Source organism: Diabrotica undecimpunctata, chromosome 6 (assembly GCF_040954645.1).
Source record: "Diabrotica undecimpunctata isolate CICGRU chromosome 6, icDiaUnde3, whole genome shotgun sequence".
In the NCBI taxonomy this organism is placed as follows: domain Eukaryota; kingdom Metazoa; phylum Arthropoda; class Insecta; order Coleoptera; family Chrysomelidae; genus Diabrotica; species Diabrotica undecimpunctata.
The window spans coordinates 82983981-82994688 of record NC_092808.1 but is presented as its reverse complement, the minus strand read 5'-3'; the positions used below and the strand labels follow the sequence as shown (position 1 = coordinate 82994688).

Sequence of the window (10708 nt, the reverse complement as noted above, 5' to 3'; positions counted from 1 at the left end):
AAGATTTTGTATTATGTAATATCTAGTAAAATAATATATTTATCTTGTAAACGTGAAGTGTCCTAGTTCTTGAGGAACGGGGTCTGTCTGATCCAGCAGCTCATGTGTGATTGCCAGAATGCACTTCTACATTCGATTAAAGGTCAGAACAAAAGAATAAACTGAACCTCTGTTCAGTAAAGATGTTTTATTCTCCCCTAGATATTTAACATTGAAAATAACCTACCACCGCTAACCTTACACGGCAAAAGAATAATAAAAACTAAAGAAAGTGATAAAAGGAAGGAAAGTGTTTTACAACTTTAAGCGGAAAAGTTTTATTGCTAGTTTTAAAAGAGAACTTTATTAACAGAATAGTAAAATAATAATAATTTTGAAATTTTTATAAAAACATAAATACAGTTAAATATTTTGGTTTTGATACAAGTAATAGATTAATATTTATTTTAAAATTTTAATTTATTTCGAATTAAAATAATTTTTTGCTAACTATTTTTTATCATAAATTGTAAAAGTCCTTCTTATTATGCTGAATAGCATTTGAATTATTTAATATTGTGACGGATAGCTCTTTCAGACAACAGACTTAATAAAACTCAGGTTTATTTAAAATAAAAATATATTTGGAACAAACAAATAACAAAATAAATTTATATTCAAGATAATAGAAATCAAACGCCAATCCTACTGCCACGTCATAGACGCACGGCTCGGCGACCCACTATTTAATACCTGCGAAAAATAAAATACAATTAATGTCACAAAATTGAAACGACGATTGTAATGTGTTAATACACACGCATCAGAGGAAGGCAGGACGGGTCAGAGGAATAGAGATGGAACGGGCTAATCAACACTCGCTCCAGCGAGGAACGGAAAGTGACTAATCAACGGAAAGAGAGCTAGAAGGCACGCTACAATAAATCACGGAAGTGGCAGAGGAGACGCTAACGTCGTCGAATCGGTAGAGAGCCGTTCAGGGATATGCGGATTAGAGATGCTAGGGATAAAAGAACATTTTTATCATTTATTTTTGTAATTTACAATTGACCTTGCATCCTGAATGTAATCCAGGTCGAATTTCCTAAAGAGCTACATTGTTTCATCTATTGTATTACATTATTTTCTAACTGCTAACCTAAGGCTACAAAACTATAGGCCCTATTGTTGCGTTGATACAGTTGAAGTCTTTACAATTTGCATTGTCTAACTTTTATCTTTTAGTTAGTATCTAATATTCCAAAAGTACAAAGCTTCCCCTCTTTAATACCTCCAAAGATTCTTCTCAATATTTTCCTTTCCCATATATTTATTGTTTTTTCTTGCGTTTGGTTTAGAACCCATGTTTCGCTTGCATAAAGGAATGTCGGTCTTAAAACTGCTTTGCATATATGTACTTTGGCTCAAATCGATACATTTTCCTTTTCCTTTTTGTACTAATGCGTCTAGCTTAGTCATCTTTTCCACTCTTATGTATATTAGTTACTAGGTAAGTAAAATTCTCAACTTATAATTCTAGGGCGTTGTCTGAAATCTCATTGATTTTAAAGATTACCGGATCTTTTAACCTTGTTTGAAGTACTTTCAATTTCATGTACTTTGATTTATTTTATTGACTAGGTTGAGTTCTTCTGCTGAGGTTTGTAATACAGTGCATACGTCTCTTAATACATCTGCAGATCTAGCCAGAATCGCAGCATCATCCGCATAAGCCAATAACTGATAGCGCTTTGTTCTTAATGTCCCTGTTATGTTTAAATTGCTATCTCTTAGCACCAATTCTAGAATCAGATTAAATAGGGTTGTAGATAGATGGTTTCCTTGCTTTAAACCTTGTTTGGTTTCGAAACTATGATAGTTTTCCGTTGTAATTGATCTTAATGCTTGCATTACTGATTGTCATTTTAACTAGATTAACTTGTTTGCTATTTTTAAATATTTTAATAAATTCAGTAATTTTTGTAGATTTACTGAATCCTTGCATTGTTGAAATCTATGAAGACAGCGTGGATAGGAGTATACTCTTAGCACATTCTCTCGGTTTGCCTCAATGTAAAAATATAATTTTGCTTGAATATTCTTCGCTAATATTTTGTATACCGCATCGATCAAGGCTATTCCCCTCTAGTTTGAGCAGTCTTACCTATTTCCTTTTTTGTATACCGGAATTCAGAGTGATATGTTCTAGTTTGTAGGCTTTTATTCCCTCTCTCATTTAATTTTTATGAGCTCATGTAATGCTTTTACTAATCTTTCTCCTCCGAATTTAATAAATGCTGGATTTATTCCATTTTTTCTCGGACTATTACCGTTTTTAAATGTTTTATTTTATTTTTTATTTCCTCCCGAGATGGTGGATGGAAACATCGCTGTTTTACCCTTTTTATTTGTTCCTTCACCCCTTTCCGAGCAGAAAGCCTGCTCACAACCAAAAACCGATGGAGGAAACTAGCGGAAAAACCCGGAATTTATGGTGTTAAGATACCGTGCCGAAGGATGCATCGCCACACTACACGTGGTCTCGAACGGTTCTCTTAGGGTACCTGGCAACCCCCATTGTATCTACCCTTACCTCCACAAGCGGAGCTCTGTGGGGGCGGAACTATATTTCCCTAACTACTCATGGGATATATATGTCAAACACAACCTTAAATACCAAAAAACCGCGTGCGACCCAGGCACTATTCCGGAAAGATCAGACCAAGCCAGGAGGAGAACGACCTCTGTCCCTATAGATGACACACATAAGATAATGACTACAAGATCACTATACAGAGCCTGTGGAGAAGATACCTACATACAGACGGACTTGCGTCTCGACCCAGAGACAAAAACAGACGGACGTATGCCAATACCCGTTACAGCGGATATTGGCACTCGAACTGATGCCTGGCATGTGCCCTCCAGGCCCATCAAGATCACGAGCCTCGAAGGAGTTAGTACTTTTGCCGACTTCCAGAGGAACGTCCAGCACGATTGACCGGAGGGTCTATACAGGCAGATTGAGATCGCAATAGGGAACCCCGTTGCGTACCAATGCAACGTTAATGTCGTTGTACTAAAGAACGCAGATCTGAAAATGACCCACAGCGTCCCGCGGTTATACAGGAATAAATTCTCTGAACTAGCCTGTCTAGAACAGGAGTTCGAGGAGATGAAGGAGACAATAACGATACAGAAAGGCGCGGACGGACGCACAAAATCGCAAAAGATATTAAAGGTTAGAACGGCGGCCACGCAAGAATATCTCTAGCACATCCTATTGTTTGAAATAATTATTATTTCAAAAGAACTCTTTGTGTTTGTAACAGTCGTTACTTTTATTACAATTTATATTAAAATAATAAACAATTTATATTAAAATAATTTCAGAGATGTAGTATGGGTTGCCTAACTTTAAGTGTTCATTTGCCCATTAAGTGTGTATTTTTAATAATTTAAGTTGTCACTCTGATCTAATTTGGTACCATTGCGAACCAAAGAGATGACAGGAGATTAGGGGAAGTGGAAATTGGCTCTTCTTGGTTAATTAACTGTGAATTAAAATTCACTTTTGATCGAGAGTTTTAAGTGGTACACAGGTGGCAGTTAGCGAAAGAAAATCCAATTAATGCATAGAATTTCCTTCACTTCAAGAAGTTAAATATTCTAAGTATAGCCATAACAATTTAATTGACGGTGTTTTCGGAAACTCGGGAGGTTGAAGTGAGATTTCTAGCACGGAATTGATTAGCTATCTGGTAAATAATCATTTTTTTTATATTATAAAAACTAACTTTTGTTTCCACATCCTTAAGGTATTCAGAATGACCTTGGGTCACGAATTCAAGTATAGTATGGCCGCTTACAATCATTCTGGCATGAATCTGATTAAAATTCTGAATTTTCCGTAAATCTTTAACATCTATTACAATTTCCACAGATATTTTAATGAACATTAGAGTATTTTATCTATATCCTATTATTCAGATTAATTATTTCATATCTTAATATAGTATTTTGTTCAAGGCCATTATATTGTTACTCTATGTGAAGCAAGATCACGCTACATCCGATTGGATGGGTTTTTTTTATCTACCATAATTATCTTTTTGCTCCGGTTTCTTATGCTGAAAGAAACTTTCCTCACTTCTTCTTTGATTTCTTTTTATCAATGTTGAGATTAGAAGTAACGGGGAATTGTTTTCAGCCACCTACCATGGAATTATAAATTTCCCTCAGAACATCCGAGGGAGAGTACCACTTCAACTCTATTAGAATCAGGGTCATTGGGACAAGCCAGGGGGTATTGTCTACTCCACCCTCCTTTTTTTTTCTCCAGCCTGCACCTACAGACTGTTTCAAGTTAAGAATTCACAACTGAACAGATAGGCCAGTGCATTTCTTACGGGCGTATGTTGCCAATAGTTCACGGGACTATGCAGGGCCGGCCGAAATAACCCATTCTTTATTTATATTCAAATTTTTATTTATATTTTCCAATGTTAATCAAATTTATTTTAAAAAGATAGGTACGTATCTATTTAATAAGCTTAACGACTACAATTACTTATAAATATGGTTACATTTTCAGGGAAGTGATTTTAAAGATTATTAGAAAAATGTCTTTATTAGTGGTTAAAATATTAGGTTTTACGCAATTGGTTAATTATTATGGCACAGGTAATTCTGACAGCTTAGGTGTCAACTCTCAAAATTATTTATAAAATATTACTTTCACAATAGTTAATAAATAGAAAGCAATAATAATTAAGATATTGTGCTTAAACTTCCATTATCGGGCAAGCCGGGCTAACAGGCCCTAACAGTAAACAATATTGATTACTTTATAATTGACTATTAATAGTTTTCTAATTCTCTTTATGTACTTAGTCATTCCAAACAATAGTGTCATTTGGAAAGCACATTTGGAAAGCAGACAGATTTATGAGTTATAGATAAATGAGCGGTATGTTTTTCAAAATAGTGTAATTAGGTGAAGTGGAGATTATATGTTTGTCTGTATACATAAGCCCAAACTGCCCGATTACGTTTTTAAATTCTTCTGCCCGGACAAGGGTTAAGGCATAACCATCGCGCACTCAAATCTCAAGTGTAAAAAATTATATTGTTAAAATGGATCCAGTTTTGCCGTTTAAAAGTGGTCAAATTTTACATCTGAGTGCTAAAAAAGTGATCTTAAACGTAGTGAGATACCACATTAATTTGCTTCGAGATGAAAGTCAACGTATTGTATTCGACAAAGTATCCGCGATGACAGGAGTGTCAGTTCGTACGATTCAAAAAATCGTACAGGAAGACAAAGAAGGTGAGCTTTCTGAGGTAAAAACAAACAGAAAAAGAACCCGTTGCCGAAACAACTCCAGAGACTATACTTACGATGAAGGTGTTCGTATCGGCGTTCGTCGAACAGTGCATAGTTTTTTTTTTTGAAAACATTCCTCCTACTTTGAATCGTCTTCTGCCAAAAGTGAACCAAGACGAAAACTTGCCAAATTTTACCCGCAGTACAATGTACAGGTTGTTAAAAGACATGAACTTTGTTTATGCAAAACGTGATAAAAGTGCCGTGCTAATAGAACGTCCTGATATAATTGCATGGAGGCATGGATATTTAAGGGCCATTAAACAATATCGGGCTGAGGGCTATGACATTGTGTATTTGGATGAGTCATGGGTCAATGTGGGGCACTCGGTTTCCAGAGAATGGAAAGACAAAACCGTCACCTCGGCAAGAGATGCGTTCATAAAAGGGCTAAGTACTGGACTAAAGCATCCCACTCAGCGTGGACCACGTTTCATCCTTGTCCATGCCGGAAGTGAAAATGGTTTTGTAAACGGTGCTGAAATGTTTTTCCTTGCAAAAAAAAACAGCGCTGATTATCACGACGAAATGGACGGTCCGTGTTTTGAGAACTGGTTTGAAAACAAACTGTTGCCCAACTTAGTTCGAAAAACGGTTATTGTTATGGACAATGCTCCATATCATAGTGTAAAAACCGAGTTGTTGCCTAACCAATCGTGGAATAAGAATAACATTATGGACTGGTTAAGACAAAAAGACATATTTTTTGAAGAAAATTATCTGAAGTGCGAGCTTTTGGAGGTAGTCGCGCAATTTAAACAAAATTTTGATAATTACAAAATTGAAGAACTTTGTAAACAACAAAATAATGTCAAAGTGCTTCGTTTGCCTCCATACCATTGCGAATTAAATCCAATTGAAATGGTATGGAGCCAAGTAAAAAGGCATGTGGCCGTAAATAACAGCACCTTCAAAGCGAAGGATATGGAGGACCTCATAAAAAAAGCGTTTTCAAATGTTACGTCTGATAACTGGAAAAACTATATTCAACATGTAATGACTCTGGAGAAAAAATTTTGGGAAGTGGACGGTCTAATGGAAGACGTAACTCCCATAGTTATAGATTTATATGATAGTAGTGACAATTCCGATTTGGATATGGACGAAGAATGTACATAGTTTTTGATAATTGTAATATTGTAAATATATAAATGTCAAACTAAAAAACCAAATAATTTGTTACATTTCTATGGTTCTGTTGTATTTTTTTTAAAATATACAGAAGTTTTTATTGTTTTTTTATGTTTTTTACTGACACTAATAATATCTACCACAATACTCACTCAATTTGTTCATTAAACAATTAAGAATATTTTTAAGAGTCTGATGATGACCTAAGCCGAAATTTAATAAATAACTGTTGTGAGAAAAAGACATGTCTTTAATTTTTATTTTTCAAAAAAACAAAAAAAATTTAAAGTTACCTAAGTGAAAAAACGTCTAATGTGCAATATAACATGCAGTTCGGCCCTGCTTTTTCGCTGCAACTCCACTACTCTCGCCTATCTCAGTCTATCGGTAGTTCTGGCATCACCGCTTCCCATAAGGCTCCTTTATGAATTCTTAACTTGACACAGACAGTAGAGGTAGGGCAGGACCGTAATCATTGGAACTGAGCCAATTAGCACCAGCTCCGTGCTAATTTCGGACCTCAAGGAGGACTTCGCTGGGACACCGAAGTCATTCGGGAGTATCCTTCCAGACAACTGTTTCACCTAGGAGGACAGTTGGTTTTTACTTCAGAACTATATACATATATATATCTTGTTTCACCAGTTATAGGTTTTTTTTATAACATATATATATATATATATTAATTAATATAACTCCCCTTGGTGTAAGGTATCGGTAAGTTTGAGCTCAAATTCTACCCAGAGATTATCTTCCATTGTTTTTTTTTGTATTAACCATTTATTTCATTATTAACTTTAATTATTTCATTATGTGTTTACTTAACTAATTTTTTTATATTTCATCTTGCGTTATTAACTCTGGCTATTATCCCTTCAGGATAATAGACCGTTTCAATTGTTTAACTTGGCTTGTTCCCATTTATATATATTATTTTGTTTGTATTTGAATTTAGAGGTGTTTAACAATATTGTTGGTCATATTGTAGGTTAGTATGATATATTTACTTGGCTATACGTTCTTCCAACGTTAGCATTATTTTGTTTAAGGTTGTTTTTTAACCTAGATGTAGGTTGTACACTCTATATCAGAGTTATTCTGTGTAATTTTCCACTTTTTATTATAGTTGTTTTCAACATTTTTTTTAAATATTATATTGTGAAATTTTCATATACTTTTTGGTAACTTAGAGATTGTCAGAATCTAAGAAGTTATATTTAATAAACTTGAATTTGTTTTGCATATAATTTTTTTCTTAATATTTCCTTACCTTTTTACATTTACAGCATTTTTGTTTATTAAGTCAACTTTAATTAATATTAGCAGTATACGATACCTGGAAGAGTGACTGTTACTCTTTTTAGAGTATTATCCCTCTTCTGGCGCCCTCAATTTGTTTTCTTTGTTAATTTTCATTATATCTATTCATTTTTCTTATCTTCTTTTCTATCCATCATACATATTTTCCTGATTTACTGTCTTTAAAAGGCATGCAAATTGGCCGTATCCATCCTTGAGTTTCTAGTGGTCATTCTCTTGCCTACATTGCTAGCCTAGCCACATTCCGTTCAATATTTTTTTTTTCATACTTCTTTACTTAATTGTTATCTATTTTATCCCATATATATAGACCACTCTTCTTATACCTCTCTCCTCCTACACACCCCAGTATTTTGCTACATGTTCCCAAATACGGGTAGTTAATGAATGTCAACCGTGAAACAGGTATATTAATGTGCTTTACCGTGCAGGAGCTGCGTTAGACGAAGAATTTGTGGTTCTAAAATAATCAGGTTATTTTAACAATTCAAAAGGTATTTATTTAAAAATATTTTATTATTACCATTAATTATATTATATTATGGAACTCTTTATGTTCATAAATACCAGTAGGTAATAAATGTCGAAGCGCGATACATCGTGATTATTTTATAACCATAAATTCAGAAGGTATTCATTTGAAAAGATTTTATTATTACAATTAATTATTATTGAGTATTTGAGGTACAATTTGCATAGATTATTCTTAGATTATACAAGTCATACAGGGTACGTCACAAACCGGAATAGCTGGTGTAACCGGAATACCTGGTCTAACTGGTTTCCTCACCAGGACTGGTTACAAACCTGAATAACTGATCCAACCGAAATAACCGGTTTCCCCCACGCTATTTTGCACTAGGACTGATATAGCATTACTGGCCTCCTCTCTGACACGTTCTAGGATGTGCCTTTTTAAATGCAAATAATTTTAAAATTTTTAATATTTCAAAAAGCTTTAAAATTTCATTTTGACATATGGCAGTTAGTATTATCCTCTTCGTACATATGGTACATAACCATAAATTTGAATTGTTTGGTTTTGAAGGTTAATCTCAATGTAAGCTCAGTTGAAAAATCGAGATATTTCCAATTTAATAATAATTTAAATTCCTATTTTATGTTTATGGTGAAGTAATAATAAATATCTAGTGTTTCTCTCTAAACCAAGTGTAGAATTATTTCCTTTTTTTCATCCTTTAAATATTTTTTTTTATGAAAGAAGTTTTTCTTTCCGTCCAGCGGAAAGATTCTTGTAAACAGCGTCCAATTTAAATAGTTTAGAAACATTCTTGTTTTGTGTTGCCCAGGAAATCTATGTAAGTATTCTTTTGATTTTATTTCTTTGTAGTAACCCCTTTCCTCCCTTAACCCCAGCTCTCCAACCAAACCAAGAGTAGCCATTCGCAATCGTTCCGGTTTGTTTGCTTACCCTATCTCCAGCCCAGTAATTTCTGTCCCAGTTTCAACCCCCTATAAGTGATACCCAATGTGGTAGGCAAATTATAACCGCTACAACGATACATTACTCTTTCTAGAAACGGAAACTGTGTCTAGACGATTTAGATTTTCGAGTCAGTCTGAAATAAATATTGTATCATAAGTCGTGATAGTATAAATTATAGTAATAGTGATAGTATAAATAAATTAAAATAAGTGTAACTAAAGACTAAATAAAATAAGTGTTAAGAGAACATTTTACTAATAAAAACACGATAAATATTAACCTTCTACTGGTGGAAGGTCCCTTTTTCTTGGAATTCATCACTATCACTACAATTGTCTATGCAACGGATAATTAAGCTTTACCCACGAAGATGGAAGTGGGCTAAGCTGTTCCGTTGAGCTTATTGCGAGAGGCGTCCCGACTAATAGCAAGGGGTTCGTTGTCCGCCCCTAAACCCGTGGCACGTTTCGGTCACTATTTAGTTTGTTTATAAGAACTAATCAAAGTTTGTTTATGTGGAATATCACTTTGTTGAAATTGGCAATATGATCATATATAGCGTGCTAGCATTAGCAGACAATATTGTTAATTTTTTATATCTAAGCTGTTATCCTTCAGCCAGTTTGAATAGATAGAGAGTTTCTTAGTTAGAAAAATACACAATGCTATCCCTAACACGATATAAACGGATAATTAATTGCAAATAGGCAAATATTGTTAAAATTAGTATTTCCAATTGGGCGTGTATGTTTACGGTTGCTTCATCCATACTTTTGTCAAGAATGAACAAAACCTTAGCTCCAATGTGCTGAGGTAATATTTGCAAATACTCATGCAATTATCCATTCTTCATAATCGCGGTAGCGGTCTTGGATCTTCTACACATAACCACTTTGAAAAGTTGTACCTTGATATATTACAGCGGTTGTCATCATCCAATGATTGTAAGAGTAAATGGTAAATTGTGTTCACCTATTAGATCCGGTACATCTCCTGCAAATAAAAAACAATAAAAATTTGTTTTTATATAAACATTAGTATTATCTTTTTTTTATATTAATCTCTATTCGTTTGGAAAATTATTGGTTATATTATATTAAATTTGGTTACAAATGATTATATAATAGTCTTTTTTCACAATGTTTATATTTTGAGTCTATGTTTAGTTAAGTTTCAGAATATGCTTTTATTTTCTAAGGGTGTCTTTTGCACTAGCTACATTAGTCTTCTGCTACTACTCTTTTTCCTGGATACTCTTAAGTATTCTTTCCTATGGATCTTTACATTACAATAAATTACATATACATAGAAAGTGGCAATTTGTAAGACTATAATACCAATATAGTAATAAAAAATAAACTAACATACATTAAAATCATACTAATAATAAGACACTTAGCAGACGCTAAACAGACGCTAAGCAGACGCTAAACAGACGCTAAGCA

At 33.9% G+C, this 10708-nt stretch overlaps 1 long non-coding RNA gene across 8 annotated transcripts in view; it reads right to left on the bottom strand.

The window, feature by feature from the left end:
- Positions 1-444: 444 nt before the first annotated feature.
- Positions 445-10708, bottom strand: part of LOC140443516 (uncharacterized) — a 55246-nt gene continuing 44982 nt past the window's right edge. For 3 of the 8 annotated variants that reach the window (XR_011951220.1, XR_011951221.1, XR_011951227.1), the window contains one exon: positions 6429-10256. This is a non-coding gene — a long non-coding RNA (uncharacterized lncRNA). Of the gene's footprint in view, positions 733-6425; positions 10257-10708 lie in introns of those variants that run through there. The other 5 variants (XR_011951222.1, XR_011951226.1, XR_011951223.1 and 2 more) reach the window with 4 other exon arrangements.